This window comes from Schistocerca americana, chromosome 3 (assembly GCF_021461395.2).
Source record: "Schistocerca americana isolate TAMUIC-IGC-003095 chromosome 3, iqSchAmer2.1, whole genome shotgun sequence".
In the NCBI taxonomy this organism is placed as follows: domain Eukaryota; kingdom Metazoa; phylum Arthropoda; class Insecta; order Orthoptera; family Acrididae; genus Schistocerca; species Schistocerca americana.
The window spans coordinates 90,235,049-90,248,294 of record NC_060121.1 but is presented as its reverse complement, the minus strand read 5'-3'; positions in this window follow the sequence as shown (position 1 = coordinate 90,248,294).

Below are 13,246 nucleotides of genomic sequence, written 5' to 3'. Positions count from 1 at the left end.
CTGCTCAGGGAATCGCTACAGATAACGAAGGACTCACCTGAGCAGGAGCGGATATACTCTAGGGCTCGAAAGATGGCGACCAGCTCAGCAGTGTAAACGCTGCAGCCAGCCGGCAAGGAACGTTGTTCGGAATGGTCCCCTAGAGTGAGCGCATACCCGACTCGACCAGCAACCATCGAGCCGTCGGTGTAAACAATGCCAGAGCCCTGATACGTGGCCAGGATGGAATAAAAGCGGCGGCGGAAGGCCTCTGGAGGGACTGAGTCCTTCGAGCCCTGTGCCAAGTCGAGCCGAAGGCAAGGGCGAGGAACGCACCACGGGGGTGTACGCAGAGGTGCCCGGAAAGGAGGTGGAACAGGGACAAGCCCAAGCCCGGAGAGAAGCTCCTTGACGCGTATGGCGATCGGACAACCCGACCGGGGCCGACGTTCCGGCAGACGGACGACTGACTGTGGGAACAGGAGACGATAGTTAGGATGCCCGGGTGAGCTTAGAACATGGGCAGCATAAGCGGCCAGCAAACGTTGGCGCCGGAACCGCAGTGGAGGGACACCTGCCTCCACGAGTAAGCTGTCCACAGGGCTGGTGCGGAAAGCACCAGTGGCAAGGCGTATCCCGCTGTGGAGGATTGGGTCCAGCACCCGCAACGCAGATGGGGATGCTGAGCCATATGCCAGGCACCCATAATCCAGACGGGACTGGATTAACGCCTGGTAGAGCCGCAACAGTGTAGAGCGGTCGGCGCCCCAGTGGGTGTTGCTCAAGCATCGCAGAGCGTTTAGATGCCGCCAACACGTCTGTTTCAGCTGCCGGATATGAGGCAGCCAAGTCAACCGGGCATCGAAAACCACCCCCAAAAACCTGTGGGTCTCCACCACAGCAAGGAGTTCGTCGGCAAGATAAAGCCGCGGCTCAGGATGGACTGTTCGGCACCGGCAGAAATGCATAACGCAGGTCTTGGCTGCCGAAAACTGAAACCCATGCGCTACAGCCCAAGACTGCGCCTTACGGATAGCGCCCTGTAGCTGACGTTCAACAGCTGCAATGCCAGTAGAGCTGTAATAAAGGCAGAAGTCGTCAGCATACAGGGAAGCGGAGACAGAATTTCCCACGGCCGCAGCAAGCCCGTTAATGGCTATTAAAAACAGACAGACACTTAAAACAGAGCCCTGTGGCACACCGTTCTCCTGGACGTGGGAGGAACTATACGAGGCCGCGACTTGCACGCGGAAGGTACGACACGACAGAAAATTGCGGATAAAAATCGGCAGAGGACCCCGAAGACCCCATCCATGGAGCGTAGAAAGAATGTGATGACGCCACGTCGTATCGTACGCCTTCCGCATGTCGAAAAAGACAGCGACCAGGTGCTGACGGCGGGAAAAGGCAGTACGGATGGCCGACTCCAGGCTCACCAGATTGTCGGTGGCGGAGCGGCCTTTACGGAACCCACCCTGAGACGGAGCGAGAAGGCCCCGAGACTCCAGTACCCAATGCAAGCGCCGGCTCACCATCCGTTCAAGCAACTTACAAAGAACGTTGGTGAGGCTAATGGGACGGTAGCTGTCCACCTCCAGAGGGTTCTTTCCAGGTTTCAAAACGGGGATGACAATGCCTTCCCGCCATTGCGACGGAAACTCCCCCTCAACCCAAAGACGGTTGTAAAGATCGAGAAGGCGCCGCTGGCAGTCCACTGAAAGGTGTTTCAGCATCTGACAGTGGATGCCATCTGGCCCAGGAGCGGTATCAGGGCAAGCAGCGAGGGCACTGCGAAATTCCCAAGCACTAAATGGAGCATTGTAAGATTCTGGGTGGTTGGTGCGAAACGAAAGGCTCCGACGTTCCATCCGCTCTTTAATGCAGCGGAAGGCCTGGGGGTAATTCGCAGAAGCGGAACTCATACCAAAATGCTCTGCTAAGCGATTGGCAATGACGTCGGAGTCAGTACAAACTGCTCCATTCAGTGAGAGCGCAGGGACGCTGGTAGGTGGCCGATAGCCGTAGACGCGTCGAATCTTGGCCCAGACCTGCGAGGGAGTGACATGGAGGCCAATGGTGGACACATACCGCTCCCAGCACTCCTTCTTGCCTTGGCGGATAAGGAGGCGGGCCCGCGCACGCAGCCGTTTGAAGGCGATAAGGTGGTCGAGGGAGGGGTGTCGCTTGTGACGCTGGAGCGCCCGCCGGCGATCTTTAATCGCTTCAGCGATCTCAGGCGACCACCAAGGCACAGCCTTCCGCCGAGGGGACCCACAGGAATGGGGAATGGCAGATTCGGCGGCAGTAACGATGCCGGTGGTGACCGATTGAACCACCGCATCAATGTCATCGGTAGAGAGAGGCTCAAAAGCGGCAGTGGAGGAGAACAAGTCCCAGTCAGCCTTATTCATAGCCCATCTGCTAGGGCGCCCAGAAGAGTGGCGCTGTGGTAGTGACAAAAAGATCGGAAAATGGTCACTACCACACAGGTCGTCATGCACACTCCATTGGACAGACGGTAAGAGGCTATGGCTACAGATTGAAAGGTCAATGGCGGAGTAGGTGCCATGCGCCACACTGAAGTGTGTGAAGGCACCATCATTTAACAGCGAGAGATCGAGCTGCGACAAGAAATGCTCAATGATGGCGCCTCGACCTGTTGCCACTGACGCACCCCACAGAGGGTTATGGGCGTTGAAGTCGCCCAATAGCAAGAAAGGTGGCGGCAATTGGGCGACCAGTGCAGCCAGGACATGCTGCGAGACATCACCATCCGGTGGAATGTAAAGACTGCAGACGGTAACAGCCTGAGGCGTCCACACGCGTACAGCGACAGCCTCTAAAGGCGTCTGGAGAGGGACAGACTCGCTGTGCAGAGTGTGAAGGACATAAATGCAGACGCCACCAGACACCCTTTCATAAGCTGCTCGGTTCTTGTAATAACCCCGATAGCCACGGAGGGCGGGGGTTCGCATCGCCGGAAACCAAGTTTCCTGGAGAGCAATGCAGAAGAAAGGGTGAAGGCTGATAAGTTGACGGAGCTCGGCTAGATGGTGGAAGAAACCGCTGCAGTTCCACTGGAGGATGGTGTTGTCCATGGCTGAGAAAGGCGTGACGAGACTGGGAAGGCAGATTACGCCACTGGGTCACCTACTGCCTCCGATGGAGCATCTGTACAAATGCCATCCATTGCGTCCGAGGAACCGGCAAGAGCGAGGTCCTCAGCGGATGCCAGAATCTCCACCTCGTCCTCAGAGGCAGAGCTTGTAGGAAGCGGTGGGATCGGTGCCACCGCAATACCGTTGGTCTTGGGGACTTTCTTCTTTGTCTGCTTGTCACGCTGCGCCTTCGGCGGTTCAGGCGGCATGGGCTTCACCGGGTCAGTCTCAGGGACAGACGACGACCGCGAGGCCCGACGACCAGGGACTGGCGGTTGTTTCAACCACTTGCGGGCGTCCGCTTTTCCACTGGTCGGAACTGGTGAAGGGAGAGCCCCAAGGGATCCCTTCCTGGCGAGAGCAGCCGAAGAAGCCTTACGCTTCTCCGGCTGGGAAGGGGGAACTGATGTCCCCGATGGTTGGGAGGGTGTTGCTCCTGGAGAAGATGGAGCAGGAGCAACAGGGTGTGAAGTGCCCCCCACAAGCAAGGGGGCCGGTGGATGTTGACCGATCTTAGAGCCGATTCGTGATGACGGGAGAACCGGCGTTGCAGCAGCGGCGTAAGTTGACGGCATTGCCACAGGATGGAGCCTCTCATATTTCCGTCTAGCCTCGGGGTAGGTCAGCCGGTCCAAGGTCTTATATTCCATTATCTTCCGTTCTTTCTGCAATATCCTACAGTCCGGTGAGCAGGGGGAATGGTGTTCTCCGCAGTTAACACAGATAGGAGGCGGGGCACATAGAGTATCGGGATGCGAAGGACGCCCGCAATCCCGACACGTCATGCTGGAAGTACAGCGAGATGACATGTGCCCGAACTTCCAGCATTTAAAACACCGCACCTAAGGAGGGATATATGGTTTCACATCACAACGGTAAACCATCACCTTAACCTTTTCGGGTAAGACATCACCCTCAAAGGCCAAGATGAAGGCACCGGTGGCGACCTGATTATCCCTCGGACCCCGATGGACGCGCCGGACGAAGTGAACACCTCGTCGTTCGAGGTTGGCGCGTAATTCATCGTCGGACTGCAGAAGAAGATCCCGGTGGAATATAATACCCTGGACCATGTTCAGACTCTTATGTGGCGTGATGCTAACGGAAACATCCCCCAACTTGTCACAATTGAGCAACCTCCGTGACTGGGCAGAGGATGCCGTTTTTATCAACACCGATCCAGACCGCATCTTGGACAAGCCCTCCACCTCACCGAACTTGTCCTCTAAATGTTCGACAAAGAACTGAGGCTTCACGGATAGAAAAGATTCCCCATCAGCTCTGGTACAGACAAGATATCTGGGCGAATACGTCTCAGTGTCACGCAATGCCTGTCGTTCCTCCCATGGTGTGGCGAGGGAGGGGAACGATTTGGGGTCATAAACGTTACCTTTAAAATGGGCTCTCGAACGCTTAGAGACTGCTGACGGCTGGCCGCCAGCGACAGATGATGTACCACGCTTCATTGCGGGTCATCCGCCCTGATGCCACCTACTCCGACCAAGGGCCCTCCCCACGGGCGCCACCCAGCCACAGCAAAGGCCACCTGGCAGGATGGCCATTGCCGGGAGTCCCGATGCCCCAGGGAGATGGGCATCTACTCCTTGGCATACGTGGGGAGTGAACGGGGCAGGCATCAGTAGAGCGATCCCTGTGTTGTCAGGGGGCTACAACCAAGAGGGTACATGGCGACCCCACCACAACGGACTGGCTACCGTGCTGGATCTTAGGTGCAAAAATGGCCAAGGTCGTCGTCACAGTTAAAAGAAACACTGCAGAGTGCAGCGCGGTAATCGCCCAAGAGATCGAAAACGAGCGGGACACCATTGCAACGACGAGAAAGACGGCAATAGGTCTAATTGCACGAAGGCTACAGTGCACCATGTAAGGTGCCCTTCCCCAATTGGCTCGCTCTTCGGAATAATTTAGATAGATGGAGGTCAAACCCGAGAGGGGACCATCACATAAGGCCGAAACGTTTGAGACTCCTTTTAGTCGCCTCTTACGACAGGCAGGAATACCGCGGGCCTATTCTAACCCCCGAACCCGCAGGGGGGCTCGCGGGTAGTTACCGGGGTCCTGTCATCATCTGTCATTACACTTCCTGCCTGCTCAACTACATCCGAATTCGGGCATCCACCCCGCCATTCACGTGACACAGCACTACAAGACGGTGGTGCAGAGGTCTGTGGGGCAGGAATGTGCTGTGGGACCACGTTCTTCAGCCGACACCGAAGTTGGTACCTCACGACGGAACCAGACGTAGTGGCGGACCAGAGGCGTCGGTGCGGACACACCCTCGAGAGGCTCCACGCCCCACCGCAGCCAGGGCATTCCTGCGCCGCTCGGCCCAGTCTACAGTCGTCGCTTACGGCGACAGCACCGTCTTGCGTCGGATCCAGCAGCACGAGCTGTATTACAACCCGGAAGTGTATTGAAATTGACAGTCACCTGTACACTGAGAGAAGAGATTATCACTGTGTCCTGCCACAAGCGACATGTCAGTGCTGAGCGACGGTAACAAATACAAGTGATATTCGTATGCACAAGGACTGAAATACTTAAATTTCGTGTGTGTTGTAGTATCCACTCGATCTCTTCCAGAAGTAAATCAACGACTAAATATAGTGCTGACAAGTGTTATTTCGTCCGTCACTACACGTACAGAAACAGTTAGTATTAGAAGCTGGTTTGAGTGGAGAGAAGTGTGCCCCGTGTTGCCTAGTGTGGATATATGGAAATCAGCCCTGAGACCGGACTAACAACCCGCACACCCTCTCCAAAGTCCCCAAAAGCGTGGTGGGAGCATACCGTTCAGCGTTGATTCCGCACAACCCAGCTTAATGCAGTTCCTTAGATACACCTGACCACCCATCTTGTATTGGTTCAGGCGTCTCCCTTTGTCGCAAGCAGTAAGAGGTGAAATGTCCCTTCACATCACATCGAAACCAACACCCGTAAGACTTCTGTCCCTTTGTCATCAACTGTATTCCCTGGAGAATAATTTTCTCTGCACTGCTCTACATACCGTAGTGCCTTCCTCGATGGTAAGTGTTCATCGGAGGTGAGGGTATCATCTGGAGTGCCCCAGGGAAGTGTGGTAGGTCCGCTGTTGTTTTCTATCTACATAAGTGATCTTTTGGATAGGGTGGATAGCAATTTGAGGCTGTTTGCTGATGATGCTGTGGTGTACGGGAAGGTGCCGTCGTTTAGTGACTGTAGGAGGATACAAGATGACTTGGACGGGATTTGTGATTGGTGTAAAGAATGGCAGCTAACTCTAAATATAGATAAATGTAAATTAATACAGATGAATAGGAAAAAGAATCCCGTAATGTTTGAGTACTCCATTAGTAGTGTAGCGCTTGACACAGTCACGTCGATTAAATATTTGGACGTAACATTGCAGAGTGACATGAAGTGGGACAAGCATGTAATGGCAGTTGTGGGGAAGGCAGACAGTCGTCTTCGGTTCATTGGTAGAATTTTGGGAAGATGTGGTTCATCTGTAAAGGAGGCCGCTTATTAAACACTAATACGACCTATTGTTGAGCACTGCTCGAGCATTTGGGATCCCTATAAGGTCGGTTTGAGGGAGGACATAGAAGCAATTCAGAGGCGGGCTTCTAGATTTGTTACTGGTACGTTTGATTATCACACGAATATTACGCAAATGCTTTAGGAACTCGGGTGGGAGTCTCTGGAGGAATGGAGACGTTCTTTTCGTGAATCGCTACTGAGGAAATTTAGAGAAACAGCATTTGGGGCTGACTGCAGTACAATTTTAATGCCGCCAACTTATCTTTCGCGGAAAGACCACAAAGATAAGATAAGAGAGATAGGGCTCGTACAGAGGCATACAGGCAGTCATTTTTCCCTCGATCTGTTTGGGAGTGGAACAGGGAGAGAACATGCTAGTTGTGGTATGAGGTACACTCCGCCACGCACTGTATGCTGGATTGTGGAGTATGTATGTAGATGTAGAACTGCTCGTTTACTGCTCGCTCGCGTCCGTAAGGTGACTCCGTGATGCTTTTCTCAGCACGTGCAGGTATAACATAACAGCGGGTGGGTGTCTTTCAACGTCTCCCCTTCACCACATCCTTCGCTATCCTAATTGTCCAACTACTCTTACAACGTGGCTACATTAAATTGCGGGCCATAGAAATCTTACGGTTAAACATTCTTTTGTTTAGTCAACCACACCACATCACAAAGACAAAAAAATGGTTCAAATGGCTCTGAGCGCTGTGGGACTTAACGTCTTAGGTCATCAGCCCCTAGAACTTAGAACTACTTAAACCTAACTAACCTAAGGACATCACACACATCCATGCCCGAGGCAGGATTCGAACCTGCGACCGTAGCAGTTCCGGACTGCAGCGCCTAGAACCGCACGGCCACCACGGCCGGCATCACAAAGACATTTGACCATATCAGATATTTAATCAATAGAGATGTACTTACGATAAAATGTTGCCGTTATGGAGTGAGGAATCCCAGAAAACTGTAACTATAGCTACCTTGCCGACAACTCTACTTCAGTATCTTGCATCGTATCATCTTGAGTGACGTTGTTTCAGTGAGCACGATTCTCTAGCATTGGAAACACTGATGGGCCCACCTCTTCTCGAACTCACTTTACTCCGCAACCTTCTCATCCCTAACAAGTGCTAAGAAATGACTAATAATATTCATGTAATAAGCAAGTTTAGCTCGTAGTCTACGGATCGTCTACGGATCCGGCCTCGCGACGGTAATTCACACTGCGAGAACTGTTCAACAAGTTCCAGCTCCGGGACGACCCAAATAACAACACCGATAATACTACTCACGTACTTGCGCTGCAGTCCAGTTTACCGCACCGGCTCGCCCAGCACATGCTGCTGCTGCTGCTGGGACAGCCACTCCGCTGCGCCCGCCCGAAGCCGACCACGCATCGACGCTTCGGAAGCCAAAGCACACCCAAAACATCCCTCACCGTCATGGCCGGAAAATCTCAAAGGGAATCTGTAATATAGATCTTAGGGATATCAGAAGATTTTAATCACAGTACGCCCGAATTTCCTTTCGTCGTCAGGGCGCTTTCTCTTGTTGAGGTCTTCAGTTCCAAGACTAATTCGGTTCAGCTCGGCACGCTAGTCCGTTCTGTGCAGATCTCTCCATCTCTGCGTGACCACAGTAAGCCACGTCCTTTTGAACCTGCTTACTGTCTTCAACTCCTAGTCTGCGTCTATAATGATTATTTCGCAATGAAGGGAAGCGTTGGAGAGTACAGTGCAACGTGGCTACAACAACATTCAAAGTGTAACTCCTTGTTAAATATCTGGTCTTTTTGGAACAAAAATTTATTCGAACTGGCCATGAACAATTTCCATATTTCGTACAGAATAACGAATTCTCGTTTCAAAGCAGAGAAAATTATTCCATTGGCTGTTGTTATTCTTTTATTTAGAGTATTATATGGTCAGTAGCAAAGGGCTTTTTTCAAAGAGTTCTAATGAACGTCCCTATTATTTCATAATTATGATATAGACACAACGTACGTATTGTTAACGTCTCTAGCGTCTGTGAGTCTTTGGCTTCTGGGAGACTTTAGCGTTTGGGGTTTTAGTGTCCGAGCTTTCAGCGCTAGAGTTCTAAATATTCCTGTCTCTTAAGTTCAAGCATCATTGCGTGAAAGAGTTAACTTCGTTGGAAGCCGGGAAAATTAAAAGTAAATTTCTTTACTTTCGATTATAGACCCTGTTGGGACATTTATCATCAGGCATAAGTATGAACGTTCATCGTAGTGAATCATATCAAAGAAACTGTGTCAATAAAAACAGAGTTAAGGAAAAACTATAGTGTCCTACGATTTCAAACAGAGTATCACGAGAAGTGAACCGTATATCGGATTCCCTCTGGACGAGAGTAATAATAATAATAAATTATTCAACATTAATATTAAAGGGAATAGTTTTCAACGGGCAAAATATCGTGCTCGGTTAAATGAACCCAGTGATCTTTGAAGGAATTAATTCGGTGTACAGGGACTACGCGAATCAGATCATTCTGAAAACCGAATCGGGCGCCTAATAACTGTTAATGAGCATCCCTGGCAGAAACCGCTAAACAACGCAGCCAACCGATGGTGTTAATTTGAATTTAAACTTATTGATCAGCAAATATTGACTACAATGTGTCATCTGGCTTTCACGTTCTCGACGACGTGAAGAAAACTGGCTGGCCACAGAAAAAAGATATTACGTAGAAGTGCCAGCAGGCAGCAATAGGAAGCGTCACAAAATGACTTTGAGTTATGCTGCAATAAACGAGTGTCGTTGTAACCGAGATTCGTATTTTCAGTCTATTCTGGTGACAAATGGTAAACAACAAATTTATTTAGCCTCGTTTTACTTTACATACAGTATTCACTCTTAATCTTACATGAAAGCAGTATATACAGCAGTACGTCGTGTGCTCACCAAACTTCTTTACTTGGGGGGGGTGAAGTAGTCAGTCATTTTACTCTGCTGTCTATTTGCCCAACACACACTTTCTAAATTACGTTCTATCTTCATTATTTCATTTGCAATTTCACTGCTCCCTCCCCGAGCTTCACAGAATATATTTACAATTCTAGTGGCTCCTAAAGCGTCACTCACAGATGGTATAGGCACTCTATCTACTTCTTCTTCCTGTTCTTCATCTCCCTCGCTCACTTCATTGTCAGTGTGGCCCTGATTTTCACTTCATTTACCATTTCGTCTTCATTTTGCGCTTCGATTGTAAATAGGTCATCAGCTGTTGCTGCATACATTTCATAGCCGCTCTGATTGAGAATATCACAGTTGATTTCTGGCTGCAATGCAGATGGCGTCAGATCATCTGTGTCATAGAACGTGTCTACAGTTTCGGATGCATTTATTCCTCCAGTTGTGATCCAGCATTACGGAAACAGTTCTTGATTGTTTGGGCTGTTACTTGGCTCCAAGCTTTGGTAATGCATTTAATCGCATCCACCAATGTAATAGAATAACCCTACTTTTTCTCAATGCATTGTACCATTTTCATTAATACGAGTTTACAATAGTGGCATTTCAGATTCCTAATTACTCCTTGGTCCGTAGGCTGCAACAAGTATGTCGTATTCGCAGGACGAAAAGCAAGCTTAATATTCTCCAGACTGGAGAGTGCAGGATGTGCTGGACTGCGTCAATCTTCCTTCCCTGACTTCTGACCTCCGATCCCTACGCTTATCTCAATTTCAAGGTGTTCGGAGGTCATCCAGGACTTTTTATTAGCATTGTAGTGCACTGGAAGATTTCCTTCATGCTCAGAACACCTAGGAGTTTTTGATTTACCTATCACTAACATTTTCTTCTTCTCAATTCTGGTTTGTGCTGACGCAGATGGAACTGTTATTCGTTCTTTAGATAACTTGCCACCAACACATTTTTCGCCCTTGCAGTTCAGAGTTTTGTGAGGTGTCAATTTAAAGAAGATGCCAGTCTCGCCTGCATTAAAGATGTCACATCTGCATGTCGTTCATGAATTGTAGGTCACACGATAGTGAGCCATTGTTGGATTGTTTCAGTGTCACACTATTGGTTTCACCATTCACTTCGCCAAAAGCAATGCCGTGGCGTTGCTTGAATCTGTCAACCCATCAACTACTGCTCACAAATACCCCAAAATATAATTTCATGGCAAATTCTTCTGCTTTCACCATAAGGAGAGGTCCACTCATGGGAACATGGATGCTTCCCCGTTACTTAAACCACATAAGCAGCTCTTCATCCACGTTGTCCCGTTCAGATTTTCGAAATCGCTTAGTTTTAGATGCGTTTTGTTCAAACGCAGTAACAATTTTATCCTTGTGAATTCCACAGTCCAAATGGTTTGGAAGAACGAGGCCAAGTTGACGACAAACGCCAACCTTTTTAGCTCCATTCTCGATTTCATGAATCACTTACACTTTTTCTTCCACCGTAAAGACATTTCTTTTACTGGCCATGCAGTTATAAAATGCGTGAGCTTCATGACGAACTGTTATGAAACAGATGTGAATTGCGATGATCACAGGACTCGCCAACAGTACAACTACTGTAATACAAATGCGCTAGGGTAACACTGGACTGGGAAGTCTATACTGTACCTACTGTTGACGGAAGGACACAGAGGTGAATACGTCAGGTTGCGATATTACATCAGATTTACTTCTACGGTACACTGATTTGGAAAATCTTGTTGATAATTGAGACTGAAAGTTTCTTTACATATGAGATATACTCATATACATTCGTATAGTTAATCAAGGATGAGAAGTATGTTCCTTACGAGGAATACGGCGACAACGACAACTGGATCATAACGTTGTGATTTCTGTGCTACGGCCAATGTCATTAGAAAGTTCAACTGTAGTTGATTTCTTGCTGTCTCAGGATAATGCCCTACCAACTGATCCCTTCCTTTAATGAAAAGTTGGCATTAAAATATTTTCTTCCCAACTAATTTCAGTAGTAGTAACTCTCAAGTGGTTATCTGATCCACACATCAAATCTTGTGTAAACCAAATCTTAAAAGTTTCTACTATCTTCTTGTTAAAAGAGTTTATTGTAAATGTTTCGCTTTCATGTAGGGCTACCCTCCAGACAAACAGTCCCAGAAAAGTCTCCCAACAGTTACTTGAACAAAAGTCTTCCTACCACATAGTTTCCTGTTCGGAAGAGATTTTCTTGCTGCTCCCAGTCTGGGGTTTATAAGTTCTTCACTTCTGTACTCTTTCGTTGTTTAGCTGCCCAAATATCAAAACTCGTCTGTTTGTGTAACTACCTTCCTACTGTAATACCTTCTGGATCATTTGTTTTAATTCGATAACGGTCCTTCACCCTTATTTACATTTGTTGATGTTCACATTATAACCAGGTTTGAAGGTATTATTCATACTGTTTAACCGTTTTGGCAAGTCCTTTCCTGTCTCTGACAATTATAATGGCACAGACAAACCATTTGAACTTTGATAGTGACTCCAAATTTATCTTCAGTTTTCTTTAGTGCTTACTCAGCGTACAAATTACTTATCATGAGGTATAACATATATCCAGATTTCAATGTTCTCGTATTCCAGTCAGCTTGTCAACAGGCTTTTTAAGTCAACAAATCTTCCAGTCTACCTTCTAAGAAAAGCCTTAGGTTTCACACTGACTGCCGTATTTTTGCACTTCTCTTGAACGTTGCCTAACATGGCTTCTATCAATGACTAAGGTCAGTTGGGGTATGCGGGCCCAGGGGGTAAATGGGCCACGAGTTTTTCCTGCAACAGTTGTCAGAGGAATTTCACTTCAAGTGGTTGGCAGCACTGAAGGATAATGGCGTCTTCCTTGAGAGAGCAGTCTCATCTTTCTAAGTGCTTTGGTTTTCGTATGTGGAAGTTTTCAATTTTGTAGTGCTGGATTTGTATATCAACGTGGTGTCATCACGTTGTGACAGAATATCTAAGGGTTCACTGCAAGTATTATCAATGTTACAAGTAATTTGTCATGCTTCTACTTTATGCTAGACACCTGAAATATTACTGGCAGCATGTGTGATCCTTTAGGTTGTAAGTTTGAGGGGGTGGCCCAGTTACCCCAAAAGTTTGCCAAAAATGGGGCAATTGGGCCAGGTGCTTGGGGTACCTGGGCCCACCCAGGACACATTTATCCCACGTATATCCATTTACCGCAAGTACATTAATTATCATTATTTTTATTCTTTAATTCATTACTCAAGTGAGTTTTTATTATTTACTTGTGAATCTACCTCTACATCTACATCCATACTCCGCTCAAGCCACCTGGCGGGGTGTGGTGGAGGGTGCCCTGAGTACCTCTATCGGTTCTCCCTTCTATTCCAATCTCGTATTGTTCGTGGAAAGAAATATTGTCGGTATGTCTCTGCGTGGGCTCTAATCTCTCTAATTGTATCCTCATGGTCTCTTCTCCAGATATACGTAGGAGGGAGCAAAATGCGGCTTGACTCCTCGGTGAAGGTATGTTCTCGAAACTTCAACAAAAGCCCGTACCGAGCTACTGAGCGTCTCTCTTGCAGATCTTCCACTGGAGTTTATCTGTCATCTCTGTAAC